General features: G+C 46.4%; 1 pseudogene; it reads right to left on the bottom strand.

Annotated features, from left to right (window-relative positions):
- Positions 1-2,395: 2,395 nt before the first annotated feature.
- On the bottom strand, positions 2,396-2,502 carry LOC129710002 (U6atac minor spliceosomal RNA; annotated as a pseudogene).
- Between the last annotated feature and the right edge of the window lie 16,091 nt (positions 2,503-18,593).

The following is an 18,593-nucleotide window of genomic DNA, read 5'->3' as shown; positions in this document are numbered from 1 at the left end:
GATTTTTTGCCAGTTCACTCACCGTTCTACGATGCTGCGATTGCACCAAGTTTGGTAAAGGTTTGCGAGGTTTAAAAAATCTTAAAAACCGCGCATGCGCAGATCGATCTCTTCTCCTGCTGTTCAGCGCTGTGTGGATTAGTCTCTTCCCCTGTCACTCACCGGGACGGTCCGCCCCATCCTGCGCCATCGCCATTTACTGGAGCTGAGGATGGCTGGCGGAGGTTTCCAACCGGACACAATTTTCGGAGGGTCCCGAAACTGCCCAGCCCCAAGAAGCCCAGCCCCAAGTAGCCCAGCCACAAGCAGCCCAGTGTCGGAGACCCAGCATCAGAGACCCCATCCCCAGTCCAGCATCAGAGACCCAGCACCAGAGACCCAGCATCAGAGACCCAGCATCGGTGACCCGACCCAGCCCAGCATCAGAGATCCTGTCTAGCCCAGCCCAGCGTGGGTGACGCAGCCCAGACCGGAGTCGGAGATGTCGCCGAACAGAAAACGGAGACTCTGATCCCAGCGGAGGAGAATGACCAGCGCCCGCTGTGAGTCCCCATCACACCAGCAATTCCAGCCACTACCCTTCTGGTCCCTCTCGCTGGCTCCTCCCCACCTCCGCCAAGATGTCCCTCTCTCGCCCATGGCTCGTCCCCCATCTTTTCTTTGAGCTCACTTCATCCTCCTCAGCCACATACCCCTCTCCCCACAATTACCCCCCACCCACACACCCCTCTCCTCCCAGAACTCCCCCCCACCCACACACTACCCTCAACAATTACCCCCCCCCCCCCCCCCCCCACAACCCCCCCCGCCCCCCCCCCCCCCCCCCTCTCCCCCCGCCCCCCCCCCCCCCCCCACCCCCCCCCCCCTGCCCACGCCTCAGAACGTACATAACCCTTGCTGGTGACGTTGTAGCAGCCCTGGTGGAGTGAGACTCGAAAAATATATCAGTATCTACTCCTGTATGAGCCAAACCCTGTTTCAACCACCTGGGGATGGTCCAAACCAACACCCTTTTATAAAGTTTTTGTAATTAACATGCATTGCTAGTTCAGAGCCTCTAAGCTCTTCGTGACCTTGACGTATTGTTGTATATGTGTGACCATAACCAAAGGTTCATGAGGTATGCCATGAAACTAGTTTGAGACTTCATGTCTGCTCTGCTTAACTAAACATTAAAATATAATATTATTTGCAGATGTAACCATCCTATCCAGTCACAATATGTAGTGACTGAACCCGTTGCGCTGAGACCAGCGCCATGAGGATAACTACCTTATGAGCCAAGCCAAGCTAAGGATGTAGCTGGAGCCCCCTCGTAAAATAGTGTTAATACCGCATCAATATCCCATACTGCCCTGTGCTTGTCCTAGGAGAACGTGTGAAAGATATCCTTTATAACTCAATATCAGTGGGTGAAACCCGCCAGAGTGGGTCCCTTTTGCTGCAGCAAATAAGATGGGAAAGCACGTTGGGCACAGTTAATGGTCCTATAACTTAATTTTTTGTCAAAGACCCATTTGAAACTCCAAGCCGTCAGTTATCTGTACAATATTAGATGTAACTTAAGTATTTAAACAAACACTTCCCATCTCCTGAAGAGGAAATGTAATGCTTTCCTTTCTTGGTGATATCCCGGCATTTGCATCGAGCACATACATGGATCGGTCTGACAACCCGAGCCGCAGGAGCGGTCTACTCAGAATCTATGTCAAGAATTCATTCATCATGCAGAGGCTGGTTTCCCAAGCCGCAGGCTGAACCAGCAAGTTTTATATTTAGAATAACCATAAAAGGTTGTATTATTATTCCCGACAAAGCGGAAAGCATGGCTGCATAGAAAGCCGTTCCTGGCCATAATACTGAGCCTGGCTCGAAAGACAACTTTGGACATAATTCTGAGCTTGCCTGTAAAGATAAATCTGTCCCAATTCTGTGCTTGGAACCTTAGTGTTGTGCAGCTTTACATGGTTAGATGCCAACCATTTATGACCATATAACCATATAACAATTACAGCACGGAAACAGGCCATCTCGACCCTTCTAGTCCGTGCCGAACACATAATCTCCCCTAGTCCCATATACCTGCGCTCAGACCATAACCCTCCATTCCCTTCCCATCCATATAACTATCCAATTTATTTTTAAATGATAAAAACGAACCTGCCTCCACCACTTTCACTGGAAGCTCATTCCACACAGCTACCACTCTCTGAGTAAAGAGGTTCCCCCTCATGTTACCCCTAAACTTCAGTCCCTTAATTCTCATGTCATGTCCCCTTGTTTGAATCTTCCCTACTCTCAGTGGGAAAAGCTTTTCCATGTCAACTCTGTCTATCCCTCTCATCATTTTAAAAACCTCTATCAAGTCCCCCCTTAACCTTCTGCGCTCCAAAGAATAAAGCCCTAACTTGTTCAACCTTTCTCTGTAACTCTGTAATTTATGTGTTGTAAGGCCACTAGGACCCCTTCCATCCTAAGGGAAATGCTATTTTCATACAACACATAAACTAAACACATATTATTATTATCATTAGTACAAAGTTAGTGTAAATATTACCAACTTGTAGATGGTCCCATATTTTTCCTGAGCCTGACTTGGGTCTCGGATTTAAGACCTCTGTCCAACTTTCATGCTGCCACCAACTTCAGTGAACTGTGGGGTGTGTTGTTGCTGCAACGACGAAGCTTTGCTTGTTGTTGGTACCTCGATTGGTCTGACAGCTTTTGCTTCCTTATCCAGGTTTTACCTGTTGAATAGGTCTTACCTCAAGAGGAGGTTCAGCGGCTTGTTTAAATGTCACCCATGAAGCGTTGTTCATTCCCGGCATTTATAGCATGAGGGGAACTCTAGCCCCTTCCGGGTATTCTTCCACCTTCGTTTGCGAGGATTCCCTTGAATCCATAAGCATTTATTCCAGTATGTTCCACAGACTTACTTTTAGAATTTTGAAGTCGGTTATACTGACCACTTGCACTCCCCTCCACAGAGAGGGGGATTCGTAGACAGCCATGAACAGGTGCTGCCGCAGGCCCCTGCCTCGTAGTATGCTCACCAGCTATACCTTCGATCTCAGAGTCAGAACAAACTGACTCAGTGTGTTCACTTCCTCCAAGAGGGAGGCATCATGTAGCCCTTCTATAGGTGCTGCTGCCAGAGTCTCCCGAGGAGACCTTTGAATATAAAGCTCCTTTTGCTGTAGCATATCATGATGGAGTATCCTCTCCATCAGGAGCTCTTCCCAGACAGCCCTTCAACAGGTGCTGCTGCCACGGGCCCCCGAAGCAACCCGTGGATATAAAGCTCCTTTTGCTGGAGCATATCATGCTGGAGCTCTTTTTATTGGCTCTGCAATACCTCCAACCTCAGGGTCAGAACAAAACTGCCCTGGTAAGCTTACCTCCTCCATGAGGGAGACATTATGCAGCCCTTCTACAGGTGCTGCTGCCATGGGCCCCCAAGAAGACCAGTGGATATAAAGCTCCTCTTCATGGAGCATATCTTCCCTATACAGCCCTTACCAGAAGCTGCTGCCACGGGCCCATGGGGTGACCCACGGATATAAAGCTCCTCCTGGAGCATGTCGTGATGGAGCATCCTTTCTATCAGGTGCTCCATCTTAACCAGACGTCCACAGACGTCGCTAATATTGTGAGGAGAATCCTCCTGGCCCGACTCCATGGCGAACGACGATATGACACACATGCGGACTGGCGGGGCTTCTTCACGGAATCACTCACGAGACTCCGAAGTAAAATTCTTTAATTTCCACAGACAGAATACAACATCGTTTCTGCTTTGGAATGATGAAGAAGGGGCTTGACTTGAAACGTCATCCATTCTTTCTCTCTAGCGATGCTGCCTGTTCCACTGAGTTACTCCAGCACTTTGTGTCTATTTCCGGTTTAAACCGGCATTGGCAGTTCCTTCCTACAACCTACAAACAGGTACGTCTTTGGATTGTAGGAGGAAACAAGAGTACCTGGAGAAAACCCACACGGTCACGGGGAGAAGGTACAAACTGTGTACAGACAGCTCCTGTAGTCAGCATCTGCAGTTCCTTCCTGCACATTGTGGAAACTTTTAATTTAGTTTAGTTTATTGCCAGGTGTATTGAGGTAGAGTGAAAAGCTTTTGTTGCACGTTGACAAGAGATCAGGATTGCATCTGGGTTGCAGGACCTGTAAGCCACCGAACCACCATGTAATTAGTTGGCATCTTTCTCCAAGGAAGCCAGACCACCCCTCAGCTGTCATTGTATGAAGCAACGGTGAATTCAGTCTTTGGTCATCCCATCACGAGTGGCATGGTGGCGCAGCAGTAAAGTTGCTGTCTTACAGCAAATGCAGCGCCGGAGACCCGGGTTCCATCCTGACTACAGGCGCTGTCTGTACAGAGTTTGTACGTTCTCCCTGTGTCCTGTATGGGTTTTCCATGGGAAGCTCCAATTTCATCCCACACTCCAAAGACATACAAGTATGTAGGTTAATTGGCTTAAATGTAAAAATAATCCCTAGTGGGTATAGGATAGTGTTAATGTGCAGTGATTTCTGGTCGGGGCAGATCTGATGGGCCGAAAGGGCCTGTTTCCACGCTGTATCTCTAAATTAAACTAAACTTATCAGCTGCCACATGAATAATAGTGTTTATTAACTTGAAACAAAGAATTATTAATTAAGCAATGTCATTTGAAATGACCTTTTGAAATAATATGCAAGCTTGGTAGGAAGAACTATGTGATTAAGAACTATTTACTTGTATCACTTAATACAATCATTTGTCTGAATCCTCTCCAGATCATTGTGGCTTCATTAAGATATTATTTAGATGTTTGGATCCATGCCTAATCACTTTAATTTAATATTCCATGGTGGAGATATGACAGCTCTTCATAATGAAGAGATTTCTATCCAATGGATCTTTTGTCTGCATTGTTTCACCCAATAATATCAATATCTCTTCATTCAGAGAAGGTCAGAGATTTCATTTCAGTATTAAGGGACACATGTGATAAATCTTCTCAATTAAATACCTGAGGAAATTTGAAGGAAGGAACTGCAGATGCTGGTTTAAACCAAAGATAGACACAAAATGATGGAGTAACTGAGCGGGACAGGCAGCATCACTGGAGAGAAGGAATGGGTGACGTTTCGGGTAGAGACCCTTCTTCAGACTCAACTCAGGAAATGGTCAAGTTTTTCAAGGATGCTTTGCACAGTTCTAGAACTGATTTCTCCAGGAGTTCAAATGAAAATTGACCAACAATGAAACGATCTAGTGGGAGAGTCTAGGATTAGATGTCATAGCCTCAGAATTAAAGGGCACTCCTTTAGGAAGGAGTTGAGAATGAATTTCTTTAGTCAGAGGGCGGTTAATCTGTGGAAATCTTTGCCACGGAAGGCTGTGGAGGCCAAATAAATGGACATTTTTTAAGCAGAGATAGATAGGTTCTTGATTTGTACGGGTGTCAGAGGTTATGGGGAGAACGCAGGAGAATCGGGTTAGGGGGGCGAGATAGATCAACCATGATTGAATGGCGGAGAAGACTTGATGGGCCAAATTCCGTTCCTATCACTTATCACCTTATGACCTTCTCTGCATTAATCTCTTACATGGAAACACCCCACCAAACCTGCAATGGTGGTCTTCTGGGAGACGTGAAAAGGAGATTAAATAGACAAACCCGTTCAAGGGTAAAGAAAGAGTGATTCATTCTACTCCATCCACTGCCTAGCTTTAAAAATATATCCCAGGTTTCTTATTTCTTGTACAAACTAATGTTCTCCCAAAGAGAAATGGGCTCAGACCTTGTGTAGGAAGGAACTGCAGATACTGGTTTACATGAAAGATAGTCTCAAAATGCTCAAGTAACTCAGTGGGACAGGCAGCATCTCTGGAGAAAAGGACTAGGTGATGTTTTGGAGCAAGACCTTTCTTCTGACGTCTGAAGCAGGGTCTCGACCCGAAACGTCTCTTCTTCCTTTTCTCCAAAAATGCTGCCAGACCTGTTGAGTTGCCCCAGCATTTTATGTTTATTCTAGACTCAGCCCTTGCTTGAAAGGCGACAAATAAACAGTGTTTATTGCATGTGTAAGAAGGAACTGCAGATGCTGGTTTAAACCAAAGATAGACACAGAATGCTGGAGTAACTCAGCGGGTCAGGCAGTATCGCTGGAGAGCAGGAATGTGTGACGTTTTGGGTCAAGACCGTTCTTCAATCTGAAGAAGAGTCCATTTCATCTCTCCAGCCACTTCAGTCTGAAGAAGGGTCTCAACTCAAAACTTCACCCATTCCTTCTCTCCAGAGATACTGCCTGACCCATTGAGTTACCCCACATTTTGTGTCTATCTTAGTGTTTATTGCATGATTTGCCCAACCCCTCCTCGATATCACCTCTTTCTTCAGAACATATCGACTTTTTCTGGGTTGTCATCCAACCTCACACCAGGCTATCTGGCTGTTTTTCTAATCTGAGCCCTTGCAGTGAACGACTGTGAATGAAGCGCTTTTTGACGCATTCCTCTGTTGTTCCATTGCACCGTTTGATGGAGTCATGGAGAGTCATCAGGTCATACAGTATGGATACAGGCCCTTCAACCCAACTTGTCCATGCAGGCCAACATACCCCATCTACATTAGCCCACCTCCCTGTGTTTGGCTCCATAACACTATAAACCTATCCTACCCCTGTACCTATCCAAATGTTTTTTTAAATGTTATGATAGTACCTACCTCAACTAATTCCTCCAGCAGCTTGGTCCAGATAGCTACCACCAACTGTGTGAAAAAGTTGGCCCTCAGCTTCCTATTAAATCTTTCCCCTTCCACTTTAAACCTATGCCCTCTGGTTCTCAATTCCGCCACTCTGAGCAAGAGACTCTGTGCATCCACCCGATCCATTCCTCTCAAGATTTTGGACACCTCTACAAGATCACCCTTCATACTCTTGCGCTCCAAGGTATAAAGTCCTTGCCTGCTCAACTTCTCCTTATAGCTCAGGCCCACGAGAACTGGCAACATCTTTGTAAATCTCCACTCTTTTCGGCTTAACAACATACTTCCTATAACAAGGTGACCAAGACTGAACACAATATTCTAAATGTGGCCTCACCAATGTCTTGTACAACAGTAACATAACCTCCCAACCTCTGTACTCAATACTCTAGCTGATGAAAGCCAATGTGCCAAAAGCCTTCTTCACCACCCTGTCTACATATGATGCCAATTTCAAGGAACTATTTACCTACAATCCTCGATCCCTCTGCTCTCCAACACTGCTGTTCACTCTGTTGGCCCTGGCCTTGTTAGACTTCCTAAAATGCAACACCTTACCTTATCTGCATTAACTATTCCTCAGCCCACCTGCCCAACTGATCAAGTTCCTGCTGCATTGTTTGATAACCATCTTTGCTATCTACAAGACCACCCACTTTAGTGTCATCTGCAAAGTTACTGATCATGCCTTGTATGTTCTCATCAAAACCATTGATATAGATGACAAACCCTGAGGCACACCACTAGTCAGAGGCCTCCAGTCCGGAAAAAAAAAACCTTCCACCATCACTCCGTTTACCCCGCTTATCTGGAGGAGTCCAGAGATTGTCCTCAGCATCAGGAATATGGCTAATGTTTTCACACTCCTGAGTTACAATCCCCCCAACAACAAACGTTGGTTCAACACAAAATACTTCATTTCACTGTTTAATTCATAGCTCCATGGGCAAGAATGAGTAGATTAGGAATGACACATCTTGTCGATGCCAATAATATTGAACTGTAATCAATGGGAAGGATGGTGATTAGTATCCAGATCACCGCAGTGCCTATTTTCCCAGACTAATGAGGTGGCCTTCCACAGCTGAGAAGGCTCCAGCAAACTGCAGGGGCTCTGCCAGGTTGTAAGATTTTATTTTTTTTCTGGAGACCCTTCGTTCCACAGAGTCTACACCAACCAATGTATTACCTGTACACGAGTTCTAACAACCTGTACTTCTTTGGAATGCGGGAGGAAACTAGAGCACCCAGAGAAAACTGACACAAAGAAACTCCGTACAGACAGCACCCATATTCGGGATCAAACCCGGGTCTCTGGCGCTGTAAGGCGGCAGCTCTATCACTGTGCCACCCATGTATACCTGTGCTCCTAGAAGGGAAGCTTCCCCAATGGTGAGTAGTTGCCAATTCTGTCTGGATCAAGTGATATAACATGGCAACTTTAACATTCTTCCAGTTAAACTGCGTGCAGCATCGGGAAGGCTTGACGGATGGACAGGGATCACATCTGTGGTGCTGCCACTGGGCACAAAGTTATGAAGGACAGCCCGGCCAAACTCAGTAATATATGGATGTTTGAAAATAGTTAAAGATTATACATTTATTTAACCATTGAACATCTATCACTGAACTCACTATTAATATTTGTAATGATGATTGTATACATTAAGATGCATTTACATTTTATTTTGTTTCATTTTTTCCTGTTAAATAAACCACATTGAATAGTTTTTAGATGCATGTGGTAATCAGTGTGACCTTTGTTTTAAGGACCTTTGCCTAAATCAGCACAGTGGTGCAGTGGTAGAGTTGCTGTCGTATAGCGGCATAGACCCATGTTTGACCCTGTATGTCTGTATGGAGGTTGCAAGTTCTCCCTGTGACCACATGGGCACTCTCCGGCTGCTCCGGTTTCTTGGCTCATTCCAAAGACGTACAGTTTGTTGGTTTATTGGCTTCAGTAAATGGTCCCTAGTGTGTAGGATAGAACTAGAGTGATCGCTACCCAGCGTAGACTCGGCTTGAATAGCTAGGACCATCCAGTGAAGATATATCCAGTTGAACATAGAACAGAACAGCACAGGAAGGGGCACTGCGGCCCACAATGTTTGTGCCGAACATGATGCCTATCACCACTGGTCTTATCTGCCTGCAAGTGACCCATAGCCCTCTATTCCCCGCATTTCTATGTACATATGCAAAACCCTCTTAAATGCCACAATCGTATCTGTCACTACCACCACCCCTGGCAATGCGTTCCACGCACCCACCACTCTCTGTGTAAAAAACCTGTCCCGCACATCTCCATTAAACTTTCCCCATCTAACCTTGTAATTATAGCCTCTAGTATTGGACATTTCCCTACCCTACACTACCTAGGGTAGATAGGTTCTGACTATCTACCCTATCTATGCCTCTCATCATTTTATATACTTCTAACAAGTATCCCCTCAACCTCCAATGTTCCCCGAAAAACTAAGTATATCCAACCTCTCCCAATAGCTGAGACCCTCTAATCCAGGCAGCATTCTGATAAACCTCCTCTACACCCTCTTGAAGGCCTCCACATCTCTCCTGTAATGGGCCGACCAGACTCCATGCAATAACCCAAATGCGGCCTAATCAAAGTCCTATAGAGCTATCTCATGACTTCCTGATTCTTACATTCAATGCCCCTAGCAATGAAGGTTAGCATACCATATGCTTCTTCACTACCCTATCTATTTGTTCTGCCACCTTCAGTGAGCTATGAACTTGGATTCCAAGATCCCTCTGCACATCAATGCTGTTAAAGGTCTTGCCTTTACTTGTATACTCTCTCCTTACATTTGCACTTCTGTCATCTTTGGGTCATGAATTTACATTCATACCAGATCTCTATGGGTGCCATTCATGAGGATTTAGTATCATCTATCTTCCACACTATAACTAAAAGTCTCACCTTGACCACTTCCCGTCTACGTTGTAAATATATTTTAGAAAAAATGCTAACATATATCGCTATGCTTTTCTCGCCATCTTACTCACCATCCTCCTCTCCTCCAAACACCACAAGGCTTTTTCCAATAGGTGAAATAATGAAAAAATTATGAATGTTTAAAAAATTGTGAGATCAGCAGATTGGTCTTCTTGCCTGTCAGTCACCATGATGAAGGTAATGCCCCTTCAAGGGGGGGCAGGAGAATAAAGCCCCGGAGGCAGGACGTGAAGCCCTGGAAGACCACGAGTGAGAGTTGTCCAGAACTGTGAGTCTACGCCGTGAGTGAACAGAACTGTGAGTCTGCACAGTGCATGAAGTGAATTGAAGGTTTGTTCTGCACTGTGCTGCTTGAACTGAATTGAAGGCTCGATCTGCACTATGTTGCTTGAACTGAATATTGTGCTCATTCCAGAAGTCCCGTTCACTGCGTAAGTCCTGCTCAGGGAAGAGGCTGCACTCAACCTCCAGTTTAAATTCATTTGGAATATTTTGGAGGACCAGGAAACCAAGAAACCAAGAAACCAAGAAACCGCGTGAGTAGATTCATGAGAGTTTTACTGTCATATATATATATATATATATATATGTTGTGTGTGAGTGTGTGAGAGTGTGTGATGGATGCTGTGAATGTGTGTGTGAGTGATGGTGTGTGTGTGTGTGATGGTGGGTGTGTGTTTGAGATGGATGGTGTGTTTGGAAATGGCGGCGCTGTGAAACAGCTGCTTGTTTTTGCAGTCTGTCTGTTTTTACTTTTTTGTGTTGTTTTTTTTGTCTTGTTCAGTTAAACCTTTGGTTATTAGGTCGTGTTATGTGTAGGGGGGTGAAACAGGGTTTTCTGTCTCTCCATGCAGGGGATTGCGACTTTCTTGTCATATCCCCCTTCTCTTCCCCCGTCTGAGCTGAGGCCTAATGGCGGAGCTGGCAGCCTCCAACCTGCGACCGACCTCGAGGATCCGGAGGTAGAGCCAGCCAGGACTTACCAACGTGAGGCTGGCCGTCTTCGAGCTGCGGCGGCGTTTGGGCAGCGGCACGACTCGCGCTCCGGTGAGGGTGGACGGTGCGGGGCTGAGACGGGGCTCCCGGCTGGAAGACGCTTCCATGTGGGCGGCCCGGCTGCCGGCCGGAAGGCACTCCCATGGGGGCGGCCTGGTGTGGGGTGGAGACGGTGCTCCGGTGGCAGAGGCGGCGTTCTGGCGGCGTCGACCTGACTCTGGGGCTCGGCTGCGGGCCAGTGGATGACATCGTTGGGAGCTCGCGGGTTACAGGTTGATGCCTGTTTTCCGGAGCTCCCGTGGCAACAGCTGCGTCCGCTGGACTGGAGGGCGACAGCTTCGACCACCCCCGGGCCGCGGTGCTTGAACCGCGGGACTGACTTACCATCGCCCGGTGGGGTATCGCCTCAGCGCAGAGGGAGAAGAGGAGGGAAGAGACAGCAACCCTAAGACTTTTGCCTCCATCACAGTGAGGAGGTGCTTGGTGAACTCACTGTGGTGGATGTTAATTTGTGTTTATTGTGTGTTGTTTATTATTACATGTATGGCTGCAGGCAACGACATTTCGTTCAGACTGAAAGTTCTGAATGACAAATAAATGATTCAATTCAATTCAATTCAATTGTGTGTGTGAGATGGAGGGTGTGTATGTGAGTGTGTGGTTATGAGAGATAGTGTGTGTGTGTGTGTGTGTGTGTGTGTGTGTGTGTGTGTGTGTGTGTGTGTGTGTGTGTGTGTGTGTGTGTGTGTGTGTGTGTGTGTGTGTGTGTGTGTGTGTGTGTGTGTGTGTGTGTGTGTGTGTGTGTGTGTGTGTGTGTAAGATGGAGTGTGTGTGTCTGTGTGTGTGATGGAGGGTGTGTGTGTAATGGGGGGTGTGTGTGTGTGAGTCCACAAGCCGTGAGTGAGTCAACTGCCAGCCCACCAGCCGTAAGTGAGTCAACTTCCAGCCCACCAGCCGTGAGTGACTGAGCTGCCAGACACCAGCCGTGAGTGAATGAGCTGCCAGCCAACCAGGCCCAATTGACTGAGCTGCCAGCCCACCAGGCCTGAGTGACTGAGCTGCCATCCCAAGAATCTATTCGGCCCACAATGTCCATAGTAGCCCTCTGGAAACCAGTCCCTTCGGCCCACAACACCCATACTAGCGCCCCAGAAAGTCCCCCCCCCCCCCCTCTGACTGGCCACCAATATTGGAATTGGTGAAGAGGTGGAATATTGCATTGGGGGACCAGCCCAACTGGTCCCACTTAGTCTAGTAATTTCTTAAATTCATTAGATCTAGGAGCAGAATTAGGCCAATCTGCCCATCAAGTCTCCTCTGTCATTCAATCATGGCTAATCTATCTTTCCCTCTCAATCCCATTCTTCTGCCATCTCCCCGTAACCTTTGACACCCTCAGTAATCAAGAATCTGTCAATATCTAATTTTAAATACTTATTGACGTCCTTCACAGCTGCCTGTGGCAATTAATTTCATAGGATCGCCACCCTCCGACCAAATATATTGCTGCTCATCTTTTTTCCAAAGATACTTCCTTTTATTCTGAGGCTATGGTCTCTGATCCTAGTTTCTCTCACTAGTGGAAACATCCTCTCCACATCCACAACCATTTCCACTGACTGGTTAGCACGCAACAAAAGATTTCCACAGTACCGCGGTACACATGACAATAAACAAAACTGAAACTGAACTCTATCCAGGCCTTTCACTATTCGGTAAGTTTCAATGAGGTCCCCCCCCCCCCTCTCAATCTTCTAAACCAGATATTAATCATATCTCTGAGTACTTTATAGCATGGGAATACACCTCAAAACCCTCTCTAATCAAATGAGTGGCAATCTCTCTGAACATGTTGCTAGGTGTGGTGTGAGAAAAAAATGGCTTCATTGCTTCTGCAAAGAGTCAATACAAAAGAATGCACTCCAACTGTTAGTTGGAGATGAAACAGATAATATTGGAACTGCTCAAAACCTGTGACGCGAGAAAGAGTTTGCGATCCAGATTGAAAATATTTGCCATTTTTCTCCAAGATCATTGGAAGCTTCATAGTTTTTGTCTCACACCTTCTGGTTATATGGTTAATGCCTCCACAATACAATTGCTGCCAGTGGTTTAGTTTAGCTTAGACATGCCGCACGGAAGCAAGCCTTTCAGCCCAATGAGCTATGATTGCCCAGGTAGTTACCCAAGTTTATGTCTGTGGCTTGGCAATGTTTTTACACTATTCCATTCGCTACTAACATGGGACTTGTTTAACATGTGATTGGATCCTTCCCCATTTTATCTGACACAAAGGAGTTGAAATCATCCACAATCACTCATTTTGACCTTAGGTTAGGTTAGGTTTATTATCGTCACATGTACAAAGATGCAGCAAAAGCTTTGTTTTACATGCAATCCAAATAGATCATATCGATACAATCAAGTCAAACTCAAGTACTATAGTATAGATCAAAGGGGAAGCTACAGATTGCTGAATATAGTTCTAAGCATTGTCGACATTGTAGTGATCTCTTGCAAACTGCCAAATTTAATTACTCCATCATAAGCAGTTGCTTAGCCCACATCATCAAAGACCCATTAACATAAATCCTACACTAAACCCATTTATTATTTATTCTCTCCTCATGATCATCAACTCCCCACTTTCTCCTACTCACTTACATATTGGGTGTGGGAGAATGTTTTAAAAATCTTGAGATCAGCTGATTGGTCCTCTCGCCTGTCAATCATCATGATGAAGGTAACGCCTCTTTCCGGGGGGCAGTAGTATTAAGCCCCAAATGCCGGACGTGAGTCAGTCCCTCTGGAAGATCATGAGGGAGAGTCCACAACTGTGAGTCCACAACTGGGAATTTACTGAACTGTGAGTCTACTGAACTGTGAGTCTACTGAAACGTCAACTTTATTTGTCACACACATAAAGTGCAAGTGAAATTAATTTGCCAGCAGCGGTACAATGAAAAAGTAACACACAAAAACACAATAAAAATTTAAAACAAACATCCACCACAGCATTCATCACTGTGGTGGAAGGTACAAAATTTGGTCAGACCTCCTCCATTTTCCCCCATGGTCGGGACCACAACCCTCTGCAGCCATCGCTGCGGGTGTCCAGATGTACAAACAAGGTAAACTCCAGATAATATCCAGGTAAGTCCTGAATCTATGCTTCCCCACCGGAGACTGCGGCTTCAGGTTGGTGCATGCCACAGGCCAGTGGTCGAAGAATTAAAGTTCCCACCGCACCGCAGCCAGAATCACTGCAGACCGCAGGGCCGGCGGTCAAAACTCCCTTCCAGGGATCCCCAGTGAGGGACCCCGCTCCTGATGGTAAGTCCCCACCGCGCCCGCGGTAGAAGTAGTCCCCGGGACGGCGGTCAGATCTTCTTCTCCTCCGGTGTCCCCAACGAGGGATCCCAGGCTGCAGAGCTCTGCAGACGGCGGCTTCAGGCTGCAGCGGGGCGGCAAACAGAGCACTCCCCTCCAGCGACTCCCGGCGGGTGCTCGACCGCTCCGCGACGAGAGTCCGTGCTGCGCCCGCTGGCCCAGACACGTCTCCGGGAAACGCCGCACCGATCATCAATGTTAGGCCATGGGGGGGGGTGACATGGAAAAAGTCGCCTCTCCATGGAGTAGGCGACCGAAGCTGTTCCCCCCTTACCCCTCCACACCAGCCCACAGACAAGACACACAAAGAAACATTAAAAACATACACTAAAAAAATAAAAAAAGTTTAAAAAACTAACGCTGGCAGGGCTCCCACTTGACTTGACTTGACTTGACTTGACTTGACTTGAAATCGAATGGATTGGTTTGTTAGCCTCTGCACTCACTGTGCTTGACTTGGATGCAATGGATTCGATTGTTGGCCCTGCACGCTGCGTGATCCAAAGGTCTCGCTCACTCCGGAAGTCTCGCTCACTCCAGAAATCCCGCTCAGTGGAGAGGCTGCAGTCAGCCGTGTGAGAAGATTTAAGAGAGTTTTACTGTCGTATATATGTTGTGTGTGTGTGAGTGAGTGTGTGAGTCAGTGTGTGTGTGAGATGGAGGGTGGCTGTAAGTGTGTGTGCGTGTGTGTGTGCGTGTGTGTGTGTGTGTGTGTGTGTGTGTGTGTGTGTGAGATGGAGGGTGTCTGGGTGTGTGTGTGTGGCTGTGTGTGTGTGTGTGTGTGATCGAGGGTGTGTGTGTGTGTGTGATCGAGGGTGTATGTGTGTGTGGCTGTGTGTGTGTGTGTGAGGGTGTGTGTGTGTGTGATCAATGGTGTATGTGTGTGTGGCTGTATGTGTGTGTGTGATGGAGAGTGTGTGTGTGCGTGAGCCCACCAGCCATGAATGGGTCAACTGCCAGCCCACCTTTGGCAAAGTGAAACCACTAATTTTGGTCCACAAAGCCCCTCTTAGCCTAGAAACCAGTCCCCTTTGCCCAAAATGCCCGTATTAGCCCAGGAGGAGCATTTTGGCCCAAAAGGCCCGTGCCAGGCCAGGAAAAGTCCAGAAAAAGTGCTTTTCACTGAGATTTCACTCTGATTTTTTTAAAGTCCCTTCAGCCCATCGGGCCTGCACTAGCCCAGGAAGAGTCCCTTCGGACCATTAGTATGTATTCCCCCTGTAAGTAATAAATCTCACCCCAGTATTTTTCTCCCTCCCTTCCTTGGCTCCCTGTGAGATCCACTCCATGTTAGACTTTCCTCCTTCATTGCTGTGGTCTGTAGAAAAAGATGATCTACCCGATCTATTCCTCTCCAGGTTTTATACACCTCTATTAGATCACTTCTGCTCCTCCTGCACTCCAAGGAATAGAGTTGCATCAATGGAAGCTGTCACTGGAGAACATGTGTGGAACATAACTGTGTAAATAGCTCATTCTAAGCGCCACCCCCCCCCCCCCCCCCCCCCCCCCCCCCCCCCCCCCCGCCGCACTCTGACTGAAACTAGGGGGGGGGGGGGGCAGTTTCAGTCATTAAAATACTGAGTCAAGCACTTGCGCAACTAAATTTTATTTTGGAAAACACAATAACAGTTCCCCACTAATATACCTGACTATACCTAACAGCTCGATCCTTGTATCTGCTTTGCCAATATCTTCTAGCCTCGTGCAAGCAGAGACTCTCCAAAAGGTCATGCAGTCCCAAGCGTTCTTCCAGAAGATCGACACAGGACCTTGTGGGAGCTACCTTTTATAGGTCCCCGAACCTTGAAGGGCCAAACTGATAATTGCTTGTTCTTAGCATCCCCCCAGTCTAGTTTCAGTCAAAACACTGAATCAAGCACTTGAACAACTAATTTTTATGTTAACAAAGAGCAATTACAGTTCAACTACTGTACCTATCCTACCACAGGTTCGATCCCTGTATCTGCCTGATCAAGGCCTCAAGGGCTCGCTCAAACAGAAACAATCCAAAAGCCCTCTCCCAGATGATCGACACTGGACCTCGTGGTAGCGGACTTTTATATGTCCCGGGATGTCAAAGGGGCAAACCACATGGTGGTGGTCTCTTAATAATCCAATTACAGATATTGATTAACCCCATACATGACAGACATTCCCCTAACCCAATAATACAGCAGCTCAATGCATTGTATTCAAACAGGACTTCTCAAGGAAGCCAACTTAGAAACATTTACCCTGATCTGCAATAAACCCAGACAAGGCTCAATACCTCATTCAATCAACACTTGGCAAAGTAGAACTCAGCAGCATTATTTACAATTATTTACAAGGTGCATGTCTGGTTAGCAGCCATCCAATCCATTCTATGCATTTTGCACCTAATTGACAAGGCTGCAGATGTACTTATTCTTTTCTTGCAACTTGTATCTAGGCTCTAGACACACTGGCACCACTCTGCAGCTTGTCCCAGCTCTGCAGAAAGCAATTCCAAATTGACCAAATCTCCCAGCAGCCCTGAAGCTTTTACCCCATATTAAAGTCCTTACCTCTCCAATTTGGCCAGGATTAACAGAGCCACATGGAGGTGGTCTCTTTACAATCCAATAACAGATATCGACTAACACAGTACATAATAGACATTTCCCTAACCCAATAATACAATGACTAATACAATGTATTTGACGAAGCAACACAGATGAATTATGCAACATGTGCCTGGATATTCAAGAAATCCAGACAAGGCTCAACACTTAACCCAATCAACATCAAGCAAAGTAAAGCTTTGCAACATTATTTACAATGTGTATGTCTGGTTTGCATTCACCCAATCGGTTTCATGCAATGTACACCTAATTGTAAGAATCTGCAGATGTCCCATTCTTTCCTGCAACTCTTATCTGGGCCACAGATAAACTGGCACCATTCAGCAGCTTGCCCCAGTTCTGCAGAAGGCACATTTAAATTGACCAAATGGCCTAGCGACACCGAAGCCTTTACTCAATTTTAGTGTCCTGCCAGCTCCAATTTGGCCAGAATTAGCAACCGCAGATGCTGGTACATACTGAAGGGAGACACAAAGTACTGGAGTAACTCGGTGGGTCTAGCTGCATCTCTGAAGAAAAACAATGAATGACATTTCAGATCGGGGCCCTTCTTCATGCTGAAAGGAGAAGCAAGGGGACTAGAAGAAAGAAGAAGAAAAGAAAATAGAGAGAATGACTTTTTCCAGTTTTCTTAATTCAGCCAAAGAATAGAATCTTGGCCACTGGAAGCAGTCAGATCTTCCCAGGAATCTGAACTTGTGTCATTAGCCATTTTACGAATAGACCACGAATATATCATGTCTGAAGAAGGGTCTCGGCCTAAAACATCACCCATTCCTTCTCTCCAGAGATGCTGCCTGACCCGTTGAGGTACTCCAGCATTTTGTGTATTTCTTTATGAATAGACCATGCATGCTGCCCTTCAAGTGCTACACTCCATTGAGGATAAATGGGGATCCTGTGGATAGGGTGAACTGTTTTAAATATCTGGGAGTCCACATCTCTGAGGATATGACATGGGCATCACACGCCTCAGCACTCATGAGTAAGGCAAGGCAGCGCCTTTACCACCTCAGGCAATTGAGGAAATTCAGAGTGTCTCCGAGGATCCTCCAGTGCTTCTACACAGCGGCGGTGGAAAGCATCTTGTCCGGGAACATTACCATTTGGTTTGGGAATTGCTCTGCCAAGGACAAGAAGGCTCTGCAGAGAGTAGTGCGTTCAGCCGAACGTACTATGGGAACTTCACTCGCCCCCCTGCAGGAACTATACAACAGGAGGTGCAACTCCAGAGCAAATAAAATCATGGGAGACCCCTTCCACCCCTGCAACGGACTGTTCCAGCTGCTATGGTCAGGCAAACGCCTCCGTTGCCATGCGGTGAGAACGGAGAGGTTGAGAAGGAGTTTCTTCCCAGAGGCAATTCGAACTGTAAACGCCTATCTCACCAGGGACTAACTCTACAGAACGTTTTTCCTTCCATTATTTATTTTATTATGTAAAAGAATATGTGTGTTATGATTGTGTTTATAATTTGTTTGGTTGTTTTGTTGTTTGTCTTTTGCACAAAAGTCCGCGAGCATTGCCACTTTCATTTCACTGCACATCTCGTATGTGTATGTGACAAATAAACTTGACGACTTGACTTGACTTGACTTGACTTGACAAATGAGAATCTCACACCAGACTTCAAAAATAATATTATGAGGTCTTAGAAACTAGATAAAAGCTTAGTTTAACATTTCATTGAAAAGACCAAGCCTCTGATTGTGAAGCTGCCCAGCATGGCACAGGAGTGCCCCCCAAGATTTCATTGTCCATGTGCGTAAAACCAATCAAACCAGTTTGACTCAATCAAGAGTGCTACCTTTTTGCCTTCAAAGGCTTTGGTAATGGAACAACTGCTGAGAG

This window comes from Leucoraja erinacea, chromosome 26 (genome assembly GCF_028641065.1).
Source record: "Leucoraja erinacea ecotype New England chromosome 26, Leri_hhj_1, whole genome shotgun sequence".
NCBI lineage: Eukaryota > Metazoa > Chordata > Chondrichthyes > Rajiformes > Rajidae > Leucoraja > Leucoraja erinaceus.
This window is presented reverse-complemented; position numbering and strand designations above follow the sequence as displayed.